Raw genomic sequence first — 16,200 nt, 5'->3', positions numbered from 1 at the left:
GAGAAACCATATGATACTAACACAAGCCGATCAACAAAGAGAGATAGAGAGACAGGCGAGGGGGCACGGGGTTATACCTTCGTGCCCTTGTGTAGCGCGTGATGCAGATGTGCCCGCCATGGTCGGACAGCGCTGGTGCTCGCGGTGGCCGAGGGTGTGGTACAGGTGCTCGCTGTGGTCGAAGTCCGGGTCGCGTCCACGGGCTCGGGGTCGAGGCGAAGGTGCGGACGGTGGCCGGCGGTGGAACTTCCCATCGCTACTGCGCGTCCTTTAGATCGGCTAGGGTTGCGATGTCGGTGGGGCGGCGGCGGCGACGAACTTCGTTACCCGTGCCGCTGGCCCCCACCTATCTTTTATTGCGCAGCGCGACGGGAGCCCACCAGCTAGGGACGAGCTGGGGCGCCCCCAATCAGGGCGCGGGGTGAGGAGGCCCATCGGACCCGTTAGCGGGTCCGATGGTCAACGGGAGATCAAACTAACAGTTTCAAGTTCAAAACAGGAAAATTTTAAATAAATTGAGCAGATACTACCCAAATTGGTGAACCGAAGTGATTTCAATTATGTTATGCTTTCTCTCATCTGCCATTCATCTTTGGATAATTCAGATAGAAAATCTCTAACCATGGCCTTGTTACCAGTTAAATCAAACCAGCACCTAGCAAAAATCCAGTTCAAAGTCCATAAGTTGATCAAGTGAAGTCATATCTGCTCGTTTTGGATTGCTTGTGCCTGATCTCTAGACAACAATTAGATGAGTGGCTCCATATGTTCCTTCCTCCCCCTCCCTCTTGTTCTTCTTCTTGTTGTTGACCTGCATCACATCGCCTTAGATTTCTAATATATCGAACTCCACATACCTAGATTGACTTTGGCTTCTTGTATCAATCTCCCTAAGGACTCTTTTGCAAGAAATGAATCAAACAAACAGACTAAAGACATGCCAAAGAAAAGGAGACAATAACTCATTAAAAAATGGCATGCTCCATGGCTGGCCGGACACATATATATTTATCTTTTTTCCCTCTTTAAAATTGATACATTATGGTGTAGAGTTGTATTCATTTAAGTTATCTAGGTACCTATATGTAGCCTTAAAGCCATGCAATCACACCAGTTAAACATATTATTGTTTGATTATTTATGCTCTAGAATGTTTAAGAAATATTTATGCACAAATATTGGTGTGTTTAGAAATTATTTTGTTAAATTCAATTCAAATAGGGTCAACACTTTCTAGGAGCATTTTAATGAATGTCAGCCATGTCTTGGTATTTTATTTCCCTACAAAATGTTTAAGCAATATTATCTCAACTTATAGTGCCCATCAGCTACATACATAGTATTTTGGCTCACGACATGTGTATGTTAGATAAAATAATCTATAGCATCAGGCTATATTAGCTTAACTGGTGTATACATATTTTTGTTTGACTTACTTTATTTTTCTTTACCTAATCCAATTCGTGAGCTTTTCAAGAATTGACACTCGTATCACAATGACATGGGTGAATCTGAGTCATTGACATATTGTCGATGTTATAGGTGACGAGTGTCATCACCTCGGGGGTATCACCGAGATCAGGAACTCGAAGGTGCAAAGGAAAACAAGGTTTAGATAGGTTCGGATCGTCGAGAGCATAATATCTTAGGTCCTGTGTGGTTTGTATTGTCTTTGATGGTGATTGTCTCCGAGAGGGTCCTTGTCCGCCCTTATATAGTCTTGGAGGACAGATTTACATGAAAGTCCTAGTTTGGTACAAGCCCAGGAGTCCTACCCGAGTACTTCTTGGGTAGTTTCCTACCATGTCCGACTAGCTTCACTACTGTATAAGTAATCCTACTGTATTACAAGTAATTACAGTAGATGTAGGGCGTGGACCATATCTTATCCCTTATCCTAAGAGAAATGTGCCACGTGGACAGTCCCGTGTGCCCGGATCTGACAAGTCCGCGAGCTCTTCGTAGCCGAGTACTACAGGCGTCCGAGTACTTCTGAAGGTGTCTTCGTGTTCTCCCGAACTCCATCTTGAAGGTGTCCTCCGAGTACTTTCTTGGCTGCGTCGAGGATGTGAGGTGCTCATGCCCCGAGTAGTTGTCCAGTCTTCTTTAAATGGGGTGCGATTAAACTCGCACTCCATATGGAGTAACCCCGAGCCTTAGGTTAACTCGTGGAATCAGGCTGAGAGTCAATTTAATCTTGAAACTTCTATCCTTATCTTCCAGCATATTTGAAAAATAAGTTATCGATGACACGTGTCCCGCAGCCTCTGAGCCTTCAATCCAAATCCTTCAGTTTTGAAATAAAGGATCTAAAGAATCGTGGCATGCAATATATGATAGGTAAAGATTTGATGTGAACATGGGCAAATTGGTGTGGTAAATTTGAAAATCTCATTTTCTGGGATGAATTTCCTGAAAAAATGGTTAAACAAAAAACATCCAAAAAACACCCAAAATTACCTCTCAAGTCAACTTTTATACCCTGAACCAATAACTAAATAAGTTCTCTGGGTAATAATTTGAACAAACCTCTTATTTTGGAATCAAATTGCTGAAATAATAATTAACAAACATCTACCTAAGATAAATCTTAAAAAGCCTCTTGGATCGTATTGTCAGTACAGCATCCAGCATGTAAGCATGAGAGCTGTCCCTTGAGGCATGCTGAGTGCCTTGTCCCATCAAGCTCCCGAGCCAAGAAGCCAGATGAGTATCATAGAGTATACATAGCAGTAGGAGGCGTCAGCCCCCGAGCCCAGACATCGAGCAAGTAGCCGCTGGTGTTTGTGCAGTCGATGAAGCCATCTAGTTGGAGTCGGTTCCGACTAGGATTGTAGTCAAGACGAGTAGTCGAACATGTGTAGAACTAGTCGTAAACTAGTAAATTTCTTATCACGGGAGCGAGTCCCCTTCAATAATATAGTGTACAAGTCGAAAACAAGCAATATGTTACTGGAAAATTAGGGAGCGAGGCCCCTTCAGCAAACTTGCGCGTAGTAGTTGTAAACCAGTAGAATGGTGTTGTACTGGAAGTATGAGGATAAGGCCCCTTCGGTATCCCAAGAGACTAGTCGGAAACTAGTAATTAGTTACTGAAAATATGGAAGCGAGGCCTCTTCAGTAAACATGCGTGTAGTACCAGTCGTGAACTAGTAAAACGGAGTTGTACTGAAAATATGAATCTCCAGGAATTCATAGAAGATGCCACCAGTTGATCAAGGATGAAACCGATGTAGATGTTCAATATTCCAAGAATTTGGTACCTCCTGGCCATCAGGGTACTGTAAGCGATAAGATCCAGGACCTGTAATCTTGTGCACAATGAAAGGTCCTTCCCATCATGAGTTAAGCTTGTGTAGTCCGGTATCATTCTGGATTCGTTGAAGAACCATATCACCAACGTTGAAAGAGCATCGTTGAACGTTCCTGTCATGGTAACGACAAACGTCTTGTAAGTAGCGGGCCGACTGGAACAATACATTGCATCGGATTTTCTCAGCTGAGTCAAGTTCGAGATGTCTTGCAGTGTCAGCCTCGCCTTCTTCAAACATCTTCAGTCATGGAGACTTCCACATCATGTCAGTTGGTAGTATAGCTTCAAAACCGTATACGAGAAAGAAAGGTGACTGTCCTGTGGCTTTGCTTAGTTGTGTGCGAAGCCCCCAGACTACTGATGAGATCTCATTGATCCACTTGCCGTCCTCTTTGTTTTTCTCGTCATAAAGCCTTTTCTTCAATCCATCAAGAATCAAGCCATTAGCGCGCTCAACCTGGCTATTGGCCTGCGGGTGAGCCACTGAAACATATTTGACTACAATGGAACTGCGTTCACAGAAATTTCAGAACTGATACGAGTGGAAATTGGATCTCAAATCTGTAATGATGGTATTGGGGAAGCCAAAGCGGTGTAAGATGTCGCAGATGAAAGTAACCATTCGATCTGTAGTGCGCGTTGCAATTGGCTTGTACTTGATCCACTTGGTAAATTTATCGATGGCCACCAACACGTGTGTGAAACCTCCTGTCGCAGTTGTCAATGGCCCTATCATATCCAAGCCCTAGCATGCCAACAGTTATGAAGGTGGTATGGTGATGAGGTTATGAGCTAGAAAATAGGGCCGTTTGCCAAAGAACTAGCAATTGGTATACCGGTGAACGAGTGCTTCGGCATCTGCCAAAGCAGTCGGCCAGTAGAAACCAGATCGAAACGCCTTGCCGACTAGTGTCCGAGAAGCCGCATGGTTCCCGCACACGCCTTCGTGAATCTCTTTGCCCTCCTCCGTGCTGACACACTTCATGAGTATGTCTGATGGTAAATCCACGCTTGTACAGGTTGCCCCCGACTAGAACAAACTCTTTGCTACATCTTAGGATGCGAGTAGCTTCAGCGCTCTTTGGATCGACGCCGGGGGGTAGTTTGTGTTCCTTGATGTAGTCAATGAAGGCCACCCTCCAGTCGATCTAGATCATCAAGATCTCTCGGTCGGGTTCCTTGGGACCCTGAACAATGGAACTTGAGTCTGGTGCTCGGATGGAAGCGTGATGCAATTCGTGAACAAAAACTTCCGGTGGGACGTTAGCTCGATCAGAACCCAGTTTGGAGAGCATATCCATGCCCACATTGTTGTCGCGAATCACATGGTGAATTTCCAACCTCGAGAAGTTGTTCTCGAGCTTGCGTATTTCTATAACATAGGCGCCCATGGTATCCTTGTTGATGTCCCACTTCTTTTTGACTTGTTGAACCACCAGTAAGGAATCACCATAGACAAGTAGTCATTTGATGCCAAGGGAGACTATTAGGCGTAGCCCGTGCAGTAATGCCTCATACTTTGCTTCATTGTTAGAGACCTCAAATAGTATTTGAAACACGTACTTGAACTGTTCTCCTCTCAGGCTAATGAAAAGTACGCCCGCACCACCACCACCGAGCTTGAGTGAGCCGTCAAAGTACATGACCCACTTCTCTGGCTGGTTGGTTGGGGCTTCCACTTGATTTTCTCGCCACTCCGCCATGAAATCGACTAGTGCCTGCGACTTGATGGCTATCCGGGGCTTGAAGTCGAGTGTAAGAGTTCCCAGCTCCATGGCCCACTTAGAGATGCACCCGGTAGTGTCCCGATTGTGGAGGATATCCGCCAATGGGAAGTCGGAGACCACCAGGATATTGTATACGTTGAAATAGTGACGAAGTTTTCTGGCAGTGATGAGTATACCGTAAAATATTTTCTGAATCGTTGGGTAACGAACCTTAGATTCAGAGAGGACTTCGATGATGAAGTAGACTGGTCGCTGCACCCCGAAGGCGTGGCCTTCCTCCTGGCGTTCCACCATGATTGCCGTACTGATGACGTGAGTAGTCGCGGCGATGTAGAGTAGCAGATTCTCGCCTTGTTGGGGAGCCGTCAGGATGGGTGGCGACTGTAAATGGTATTTGAGATCTTGCAGTGCTTGGTTTGCCTTCTCGGTCTACTAGAACTTGTCATGGAGCTTGAGCAATTTGAAGAAAGGAAGTCCCCTTTCTCCAAGTCGAGAGATGAATCGATTCAAAACTGCCATGCAGCCTGTGAGCTTCTGGACGTTCTTTATCATCCTTGGAGCGTCCATGGTAGTGATGGTGTTGATCTTCTCTGGGTTTGCTTCAATTCCTCGGTGACTAACAATGAACCCGAGAAGTTGTCCTTATGGCACACCAAAGACGCATTTCGTGGGGGTTAAGCTTCCATCGAAACCGTCGCAAGCTGTTGAACGTCTCCTCAAGATCAGTGATGAACTCATCGTGGGATCTGGTCTTGATGACCATGTCATCCATGTAGGCTTCAACGTTGTGGTGTAGCTGGTCCGCAAGGCACAGTTGGATGGTCCGTTGGTAGATGGCTCTTGCGTTCTTCAACCCAAATGATATTGTTGTGTATTCGTATGCTCCAAAGGGGGTGATGAATGTCATTTTGATCTAATCTTCCTCTTTGAGAGCTATCTGATGGTAGCCCGAGTAGCAGTCGAAAAAGGAGAGCAAGACGCAACCAGCCGTAGAGTCGATGACTTGATCGATGCGTGGGAGCGCGAAGGGGTCCTTCGGGCAGTGTTTATTGAGATCAGTATAATCCACACACATCCTCCATTCATTATTATTCTTTTTTAAGACTAGTACAGGGTTCGCTAACCACTCGAGGTGGTACACTTGTTTAATAAAACCAACCGCGAGTAGTTTTGCTAGCTCCTTCTTGGTGGCCTTCCTCTTGTTGGGGGCAAAGTGTCATAGTCGTTGCTTCTTCGGAGTGGCTTTAGGGTTGATTTTTAGGCAATGCTCGATCAACTCCTTGGGTACCCCTGGCATATCTGCTGGTTTCCACGTGAATATATCACGGTTAGCCCTAAGGAAGCTGACGAGCGCTTTCCTGTTTGTCACCCAAGCCGCCCCCGATCAAAGCAGTCTTGGATGGATCACCTTCTTGCAGCTGGATGGTCTTGATACCAATGTCGCTGGGGTTAGGTTTAACCCTCGACTAGCTAGGCCGCTGGTTGAAGATCTCCATCTCTAAGTTGGTCAGCTTCAGTGCAGCCGAGAGTACTTCTGCAGATGGCTCTGGAATGTGTGATGTCGTAGCATACTCGATCGCAGTCCTATGACTTCTTCAGATCACCACGGAGTGTGAGTACACCTGTCTTGCCTGGCATTTTGAGTAGTAGGTAAACGTAGTGGGGAACGGCCATTAATTTGGTTAGTGCCGGTCTACCAAGAATGGCATGGTATGACGAGTTGAAATCCACCACCTCAAACTTGATGTACTTGGTGCGGTTGTTGTCTTTCGTCCCAAAGGTGACTGGCAGGACCACTGACCCGAGTGGTGTAGTCGCGTGACCCGGGACGATGTTGTAGAAAGGGGCTTTGCTTGGAGTGAGCATCTTGAAGATGTCCAGTCCCATCTTCTTCAGAGTACTCATGAAAAGCAGGTTGAGGCCGCTCCCGCCATCAATAAGTACCCGGGTGAGCTGTGAGCACGCCATGACGAGGTCTAGGACGAGCGGAAATTTTTCCGACTCGGAGAAGCTGGTCCATTGATCATCCCTGTAAAAGGAGATCAGGACCTCGCTGTATCTCAGAGGCCTTGTCGTGGCTGGCTCCACAGAGAGTATTTCGTGCAGGGTTAACTTCTGCGCGTGCTTGGAGGGGAATCCTCCGCCTCCGCTGAAGATGACTTTGACGACGTTCTTCGGGTCCTAGAAGTCTTGAGCCCCAAACTTGTCACCTCCCCCATCATCTTCCTTGTCTTTTCACTTTCCTTCTTGAGGGAGGGGTGGTGCATTGAGTGACTTGCGGATGGTGACGCACTCGAAGAGTGTGTGTCGCGACTTCGGGTGTATTGGGCACTGTATATGCATGACTTGCTCATATTCTGCTTGGTTGTTCCCCTACTTCTTTCCATGTGGATTGTGCTCAACAGCCGCGACTTAATGGTCTAGCTTGCACTTTCGGGTGTTACCTGAGTGGTTCAGCTGGCAACGGATACGTGTGCTTCGAGAAGAGCCTGTTCTGAAACAGCGGATGACGTCTTCGTCGGTGATGTTGGCGATGCTGGCGCGTGTCTCAAAGAAATGCCGTGTGTAGGACCTCAGGGTCTCGTTCATGTCTTGCATCACCTGGGATAGGTTGTGGCGAGTGCCCACCCTGATCATGGATCCCTAGAAGTTGTTGATGAAGGCCGGCTTGAGGTCCTCCCACGAGTCGATGGAGTTTGGCTTGAGGCTTTCAAGCCACGTGAGGGGTGCGGACTCCAGAGCCACGGGAAGTAGAGAGCTTTTGTGAAGTTGAATCCCCCTGAAACTTCAATGGCAATCGAGTAGCATTGAATCCACTAGCGCGGGCCCTGCTTACCATTTACTAGGGGATTCCGACTGGTTTGAAATCCTTTGGATAGGACCTGTCGGTGATGCTGGTGGTGAAGGCTGGGAAGTGGTCGCTGTCATCATCGTCGTGGCGCCCGCCGGTGCAGTCCCTTCACCTTGCTTCAATAAGACGCTGCGCGTCACGGCCTTTATTGATCTTCTGCCTGAGGTCGATTGTGGGGGCATCGTGAAGGTTGGCCTCAAGCGGATCTTGGACTTGATGCCTTGCACCACGCTAGATGCAAGTGGGTTGTTGCACCTCTTGTTCATTGTTGCCACACGCGGACCAGTGGCCCTTGTTGCGCTGGCGGTTGTCGTTCCTCCAACTGCCAGGGCCTCCTCCAGACGTGCGACTGATCGACGTAGTTTCGCTATGGCGCTCAGACCTCGAGGGCAGAATCAGAGTGGAAGACACTGGATGTTGCCCATCAAGTTGCACGAGCGCGCGCTTGGTAATATACTGCAGCCTTTGTATCTGAGGATTGGGTGGGAGTTGTTGAGCTAAGAGTGCTGATTCTGCGATGGCGCCAATCAGCGTACGGTACTCACGATCTGTGACTGCTGTAAAAGCGTTGTTGAGATTCCTTGGTTTGCAGGCGAGGCTGCGTGTTGCGCCTGCGTTGGGCGCGCTTGGCGTTCTTTGCCCGCCTGATCCGTCGATGCTCCTCGTCTTCATCCTGGGGAGCATCAGCTGTGGCCTCATCGGCTGAGACGTCCGTGAGTTGCTCGTTGTCGTACTGGGGGGTCCAGCTCATTGTCCTTCGCGTTGCGAAGGGAGGCTGTGCAGACTTAACGATCCGGCGAGTGGTTAGCCGTAAGGCTGTCCTCGAGTAGCTCTATGCTAGTTTCTCCTTCTTCCGTGATGGGAGAGAGAGGTCTACCCTCCTGGAAGGGCAGTTCCGGCGTGAAGGCCACAAGGCAGGACTTGTCATCGAGTAGTTTGGAGGGCGCAGCGTTGATGTTATGGATAAACCCAGATGGCTGCCCGAAAACGATTTCGTGTGGCCATCGGGTTGCAAGTGGTTTTCAAGGGCGGGGGCCGCCCGACGAGTGGTGACTCCCTCATCTCTGAGTCCTTCTCAAGACCAGCTTAAAGGTGTAGTACTGCACGGGGAGTACTCTTCGTTGGAGTCCGAGTAGATGTCGAAAACGGGGGCCTCCCGGCAAGCGGTGGCACCCACGTCCTTGATCTTGAGCAGCAGATCCAAATCCTCCTCCAAGTCGGAGAGGGATTTAGATCGTGTGGTGTTTTCAGATTGGTTTGAATCTGACCTGACTAGATCTGGTGCGTTACGAGTGGAAGTCGTGTTGAAAACGAACATCTTTTCGATCTGCTGGGCCAGATCGGGAAACAACGGATCGTCGAGTTGTCGATGAACTCATCGAGATCGCTGCTTGGAGTTGATGAAGAGGCCTCCGCCTCGTTGGAGTTGGCTAGGTGGTTGTTGAAGCCAACAAAACCATTGGCGACGCAGATCCAGGAGCTAAAAATGAAGGTTGTACCCTCATCGAGCATAGCGCTGGTGCTGGTGAAGTTGAAAGATACCATCAAATTCTCCGGTGTATGCTCGATGAACACCCCTACCTGACGCTCCAGCTGTTGGTGTTTTACCGCCACGCCCACCAAAGGATACCCCCGAGGTGGTGAGTTTGTAGGTAGGGTATCACCGAGATCAGGAACTCAAAGGTGCAGAAGAATATAAGGTTTAGACAGGTTCAGGCCGCCGAGAGTGTAATACCCTACGTCCTGTGTGGTTTGTATTGCTTTTGATGGTGACTGTCCTCAAGGGAGTCCCTATCCGCTCTTATATAGTCTGGGGGGATAGATTTATATGGAAGTTCTAGTCGGGTACGAGCTTAGGAGTCCTACCCGAATAGTTCTCGGGTAGTTTTCTACCGTGTCGTATCCGAATAGTTTCAGTACTGTACGAGTAATCTTATTGCATTACGAGTAGTTACAACAAATGTAGGGTATGGACCATGTACCATCCCGTATCCTAGGAGAAGTGTGCCACATGGATAGTCCCGTGTGCCCAGGTCTGACACATGTGGATCAATATGTTAAATCATTGGAATTGGATATCGGTTTTCAAAATTTCTCAATCGAACATAGCTTACACATACGCACACTCATCTAAATTTGTTATTTACACGTATGGGCAGCTGCTCCACAGATTCTTTTTATGACTGCATTTCTTCGAACGGTCGAGAACCATCATTTTGCCTATATACTAATCAAAACATGTTTCAATGGCTGTAGAAAAATGTTAACGGCATACGATGATATTTTTACTATTATTTTTGGATGTCGCATGCTTAGAGTTTTAGAATTTAACATTCCTTATTGTGCATCCACGCATGTATTCTTCTTTTTTCCTTTCTCTTATGCTTTTTCACTTGCCAAACATATATATGAGTTATATGAAATCAGCAAGTGCGTTATACAAGTGTAAATGCATGGAGAGTTGTATTAGATACGGACTCACGTCCCTCTTTCCAATCATTAAATTATTTACTAATTTTCTTATATTATATTAGTTGTATTTTATATGGACTCTTTTAATTAGTTTAGACCGTTAGATCTTTATAAAATCTGATGGTCTAAATCCTTCTCTTTTTTAGATTAACGTGGAAATTTCTAGACCCTCTCGGCAAACGTGGTACCTTCTTTTAACACTCCCTTATTAATGTAAGTAGCAAGATAGCCCGCGCAAATAGCGCGGGTAGCTAGTTTTTCATATTAACGGTTGGTGTCTTTTTTTATCTCAAAAATTAATTTATTCTAATAATATTATTTTGTTGTTTCAATACCATGTAAATTTCTAGACCACCGAACTTATAACACCAAGGTAAATTAAGATTAAAGTAGCGTCATTTGTTAATCAAAGCTATTAGATTATCATAAAATTTAGTATTGTATGTTCTTTTATATTTTTCAATTAATGTGGTAATTTATAAATCCTCTAATATTTAAAACTTATTTATATTTATTTGTTGTACTCATCGACGCTTGTCTACATGCTTTATTTTTCTCAAATATTGTATAGTCTAAATTCGCATATGTATACGGTCGATCAATAGATCTACTTTGTAGTTCATATATTTATAAGGACAATGAGGCTTCATCAAATTTCAAGATCTTATCAACCTAGTCTCTCGAAGTGTTTATAAGTATTTACATAAAAAAAACTTAGATATTGTAGGATCCCAAATTTTGCTCATCACTAAACCACCAACAGCTTTGCAAGCTATGTCTTACCCACCGGTTGTCTAAATAGTATAATGTAGTTGATCCACATCTTCATAAATTTCTTGTCATTGCTTAAGGTTGCGGTTGCATGGATATATCTGATGTCTACTGGTTGTGCTTCCTCTATCACCTAATTGTGCTTTGCAACAACTAAGTGTTGTCTAATCTTTAATTTTTTGATGAATTGTTTATTAAATGCAGCTCGTTGCAAACATGTTTGCTATGACTTTGAAGAACATAGCCCAAGCTCAGCTTCTAGATTTTTGTACCGATCCACAACTTTGTAGCTTCATCGTGTGTGGCTCCTCAGCCGCACCTTGCCCAAAGTTTGCCTGATAATAACTAAATGTCGTATTGCCAAAGCGACTCTCGTATCCTTCCCGCTCTTATGTCACGGGCATCATGGTACTCCTTAATTAAGCTCCCATAAGTTGTTGCACCATGACCAGTAGCGTGCCCTCCTACTGGACTGCTAATTCTTCCCTTCTCTGGCGCCAGCACCCTCCTCCCTTCTCCTTCTTTCGTTAAGCTTGCACAAACTTCAGAAAGCAAGCTGTGTAGCTACCTCTGGTTCTATTCCTTCTATGAGACAGTTCGTAAGTTTCTTGGGTTATAGATGCTGACATATTCAACCTCACCCTTCCTAGCTTCCTCTATGATGTGGTCAGATTCTCTCCTAACAAAACAACCACTGCTTCAGTCAGGTTGGACCAACGACTGATCTCTCTCACGTTTTGCACTGCTTGACACGCACCTTTTGGTCACCACTGAGTGTAGGCAGGATACGGCCAGTGTCATTGGCCTCACTTCCTCGATCGATCGATGACGACATCATCAGTAATTGCCCACGCGAGCTAGGAGTCGCATTTTCCCGGCTGTGGCTAGGCGTCGGTCTCAGCCAGTGCAGATGTTCTAGAGCATGAACCGATTGCTCCCGATACCCAGACCACATTGCAAGCGGCAGCTGCATGCAGCTTGGGCGTGCTTGATCATGTGGCTTCGGTGCGGCTCCCGTCATCCGACTCCCTGCTATCGCAACTCCTGCTATATGATGAAGCAAAGGGTACAATTGGATTGAGATCCATATTTTGTACATGTTACATGTACAATATTGCGTATGGACCCTTGTGGCCTTGAGAGATCGGACCAAAATACAGTCTTTGAATAATATGCTAATTATTTTTTATTCTCAATTTACATATGTATATTTATTAGTCGTATTTAACCTAGACTCCTTAAGTTAGTCAAACCAATAGATCTTCATGAAATCCTATAATGTATATTCTTCCTTTTTCCAATTAATATGGTAATTTCCACGGTATCCGCCTCATCATATTCTACCTGAGGTGGCCCACACAAATAGCGCTATCAAATTATCAATTTTCAATTGACTCTGCGATGGAGGACAAAAGCTATATAAGTGGTCTGCAAGCCGTGTCGTGCTCCATTCTCTGCATATGAAATGCGATAATCTTGAGCCGTAGGTGCTCTGAATTCTCATATAACTCAAAAAATTGTATGAATGTATTTATTGTAAACTTAAGATTGTGCTAATTGATCCCTCCATCACTATTGTCGGCGCTTAAGCATCTACCGAAATAATTGACCTGGCCCCATTACCACAAGATGCACTACACACACATCTTCAAGGTGTTACTGCACTCTAGGTTGAACTCAAGCTAGTGATCCATACATAGTTGATAATCACCGCCTCATATCCTATGCCAGGCGCATAGTGTAGGACCGCCCTTCTTCATGAAGTGTTTAGACGGCAGGGTAGAGAGTCATGGTTGGCTTTGAAAAGCTTGGTGTCAGTAAAAAGAGAATATAGACAGGCTCCGTAAAAATTGATTCTTGGACTCCCTGCCATTCATCCTTCTTGGCGACTTGCGTCCGCCTCGTATCCAAGATGAACTGGATACATATCGCATCGTGCCCGACTTACGTTGACCTCATATCGATGATGATGGACAAGATACGTAACTCAGCAACTCATACTCAGCAGCGGCAATCACGACACCAGCATAGATACAAGGAGACTACTGTGGCATCTCAGGCTCGTTGCAACCTCACGAAGCGACTCGATTTTGATGACATCCACCACAGAGCTGGTCATGAGGGCTTGATTTGCACTTGAGTGTTGATTTTCAGCGGCATAGATGGATTTGGTCCTCCGGTGCTTCAATTTGCACAGCCCCACATAGATTATGTTACCAAGCATCCATCACTGAACCGGGGCTTAATCTATCATGTTAAAATATGAAGAAATAGAAACACACATGTTCACATTGAAAAAAATTAGATCCTAGAGTAGTATCTCTTAGTACTTGCGGATTTCTCCCTACTATATTTATTAGTAGTATTTGTCATGGACTCTTTAGGCTAGTCTAAACCGTCAGATCTTCATAAAATCTAACGGTACATGTTCTTCTCTTTTTTCAATTAAAGCGGTAATTTCTAGGCCCTCTCGGCGAATGTGGTGGCTTCTTATAACACTGTTATATTAATATAATAATAGAAAAAATTAGATCCTAGAGTTGTATCTCTCATTACCTGCAGATTTCTCCCTACTATATTTATTAGTAGTATTTGTTATGAACTCTTTAGGCAAGTCTAGACTGTTAGATCTTCATAAAATCTAACGGTATACATCTTCTCTTTTTTCGATTAACGTGGTAATTTCTAGCCCCTCTAGACAAACGTGGTGACTTTTTTTAGCATTGTTATATTAATATAATAGATAGATACGCGCATGCAACTCTAACTCTATTAGCACCTCTGAAGACTGAGTCGGTAGATCATAAGATTGACATGTCAACATAGACGTCTCGCTGTTGGAAGACACATCGCCTACCATTGAAAAAAAATAACGGCGACCATTGAAAAAATAGTGCTGGATAAATTATAGAATAAATAAATTGAGAAAAATACGAGCATTTGTGTAATTTTTTATTTTTATCACTTTTTAATAATATTTTAAAAATAATCCCTCCCACATTTTATTTCCAAAGTGTCACGCCATGTTGCGCGGCGCAGCAGCAAAACTCTGCCGAGCCGCCGCATGTGGCGTGACTGCCCTGCCACGCTGACCGTGCATTTTGGCGCTGGCTGGGCCTATCCTTGTCGTGCCGCCACCTGCGGCACGACAGGGCTGCCACGCAAAGTGGGCTGGCGCGACAAGGTTGACTTACCAGTCAGCGCCCAATCCTTCCCCTCCTCTCCTTTTCCGACCGAGGCCGGTGCCTCCCGCGCTGCCCGCCGGCGGCGGCTACACATCCACCCCAAATCGGCCGATTTGGGGTGGGAAAATTTGGGGGAATCGATCCCCTCCCTCCAAAGAAGGTAATCCTCCAATAAAATCCTTCTCTTACCGGTTCATTTGTTAGATTTTAGGATGCATAGGTGACCTAGGGTTTGATTGATAAAATCAAAAAATGTTAAAGTAGATGGTGTTTTGTTTGTATGAGATGTTTGGTTTAGACGTAGTTTTATTACTGCCCGCAGATTTAACGTGTAGAAATAATTGCATGCATATATTTTGTTATATAGTAAATCTTTTCTAGGTAGCCGTGGTATGTGGTGACTTCTGTGAACGGATTATGAGTTTCTCTTGGTGAATTAGTTGATTTGGAGCTTGTCATGGTGACTTTTTAGGTTTCATGGTATGTGGCGATCTTTGTAATGGAATTTTCAAGTTGAATAGGTAGTGGAAAGAAGTGTAACCTAGAAAATAACATGTAGTAATACTTTGGTTGTATGGGGCACATACTTGGATTAGTGTCTATATGCAAAATTATATCTTTGGTGGTTTTGTTAGGTCTAATCGATTAATAGTGTTTTTTTGTTCCATGTCGTTTTCACCGATTTGATACGCCACGTAGGGGAACATATAATTCTTTTTAATATTCAATTATAACTTAAATTTTTAGATACAAAAGTGAAATAACTTGAAACAAGTTATAGCTATGGAAGTGTAGCATTTGAATAAATTAAATTCAAGTGGAAAGTAGAATAGTGAAATGGTATGTAGAAAAGTTTAAGTCATATATGATTAGCTTCTGAGAAAATGTTAACATAAATTTCGAGCGATTGTATTTTGTAGATGGACCGTTTAGTTTATTTTTTCATGGTGGAAGTATCAAAGAAAATGGGAAGTTTGAAAATATGAATGAAGACCTATAATTATTTGATGAGCCTCCTTCCTTCAAAGATCTAGTTGACCGCGTGATCTCAAAATATCTTTGTCGTGGAGATGAAGTTGAAATGAGGGGTCATTTGATTGTGGCAAAGCTAGGTCGCATTACGTAATGGTGAAGTTGAATTCGGAATCGCATTGGAAACCGTACAAAGAGGTTGTAGAACGGTCAAATATGGTTTGTTGGGAGGTTATCATTGATATATGTTGTAGACCTATGAAACATCAAAATGACGCACCCGTTATGGTTGAGAACATGACTCATGAGTCAACTATTTCACACCAAATACCTACTGTTGCCCCAAATAGCCCCCCACCGCCCATAACCTGTTATTGGGGGGGGGGGGGCATAACCTGTTAATACCACAAACCAACACTCATGCCAGCAACATCATCATCATCTCCTTCTTCTTCTACGTCGGAGGTGCTGATGTAACCTCCATCTTCTACACAAATAGAATATTTTGTTTTAGATTTTGGTTGCAAAACACTAGTTGTCAGGGTTAAGATACAGTTTACTCACACTTAGGGCTGGAAAAAAAACTCGTAAGTAGGAAGTGGAGCTAACTAGTTTTCGGTCGATTGGAGATCTTAACATATATAGATACATCAGAAAGCAATATGGACTTAAAGCAGATAAGCCCCCCCCCCCCCCAAAAAAAAATGGTCCTAGTCTTGATTTGTCCGTGGCGGGCGATGATTTTGACAATGGCATCTTTGAGGAAGAGCAATGTAATCAAAATGATGATAAGATATCCTTAGGGTCTGAAACCGATGAAGGTGTTGAAAATTTAGAATGTGATGAAGGCGAAGAGGAGGTCGAGGATGACGGTGAAGCATGGGGACAATATGATTTTGGGAATGAGCA

This window comes from Panicum hallii, chromosome 9 (genome assembly GCF_002211085.1).
Source record: "Panicum hallii strain FIL2 chromosome 9, PHallii_v3.1, whole genome shotgun sequence".
Lineage (NCBI taxonomy): Eukaryota > Viridiplantae > Streptophyta > Magnoliopsida > Poales > Poaceae > Panicum > Panicum hallii.
This window is presented reverse-complemented; position numbering follows the sequence as displayed.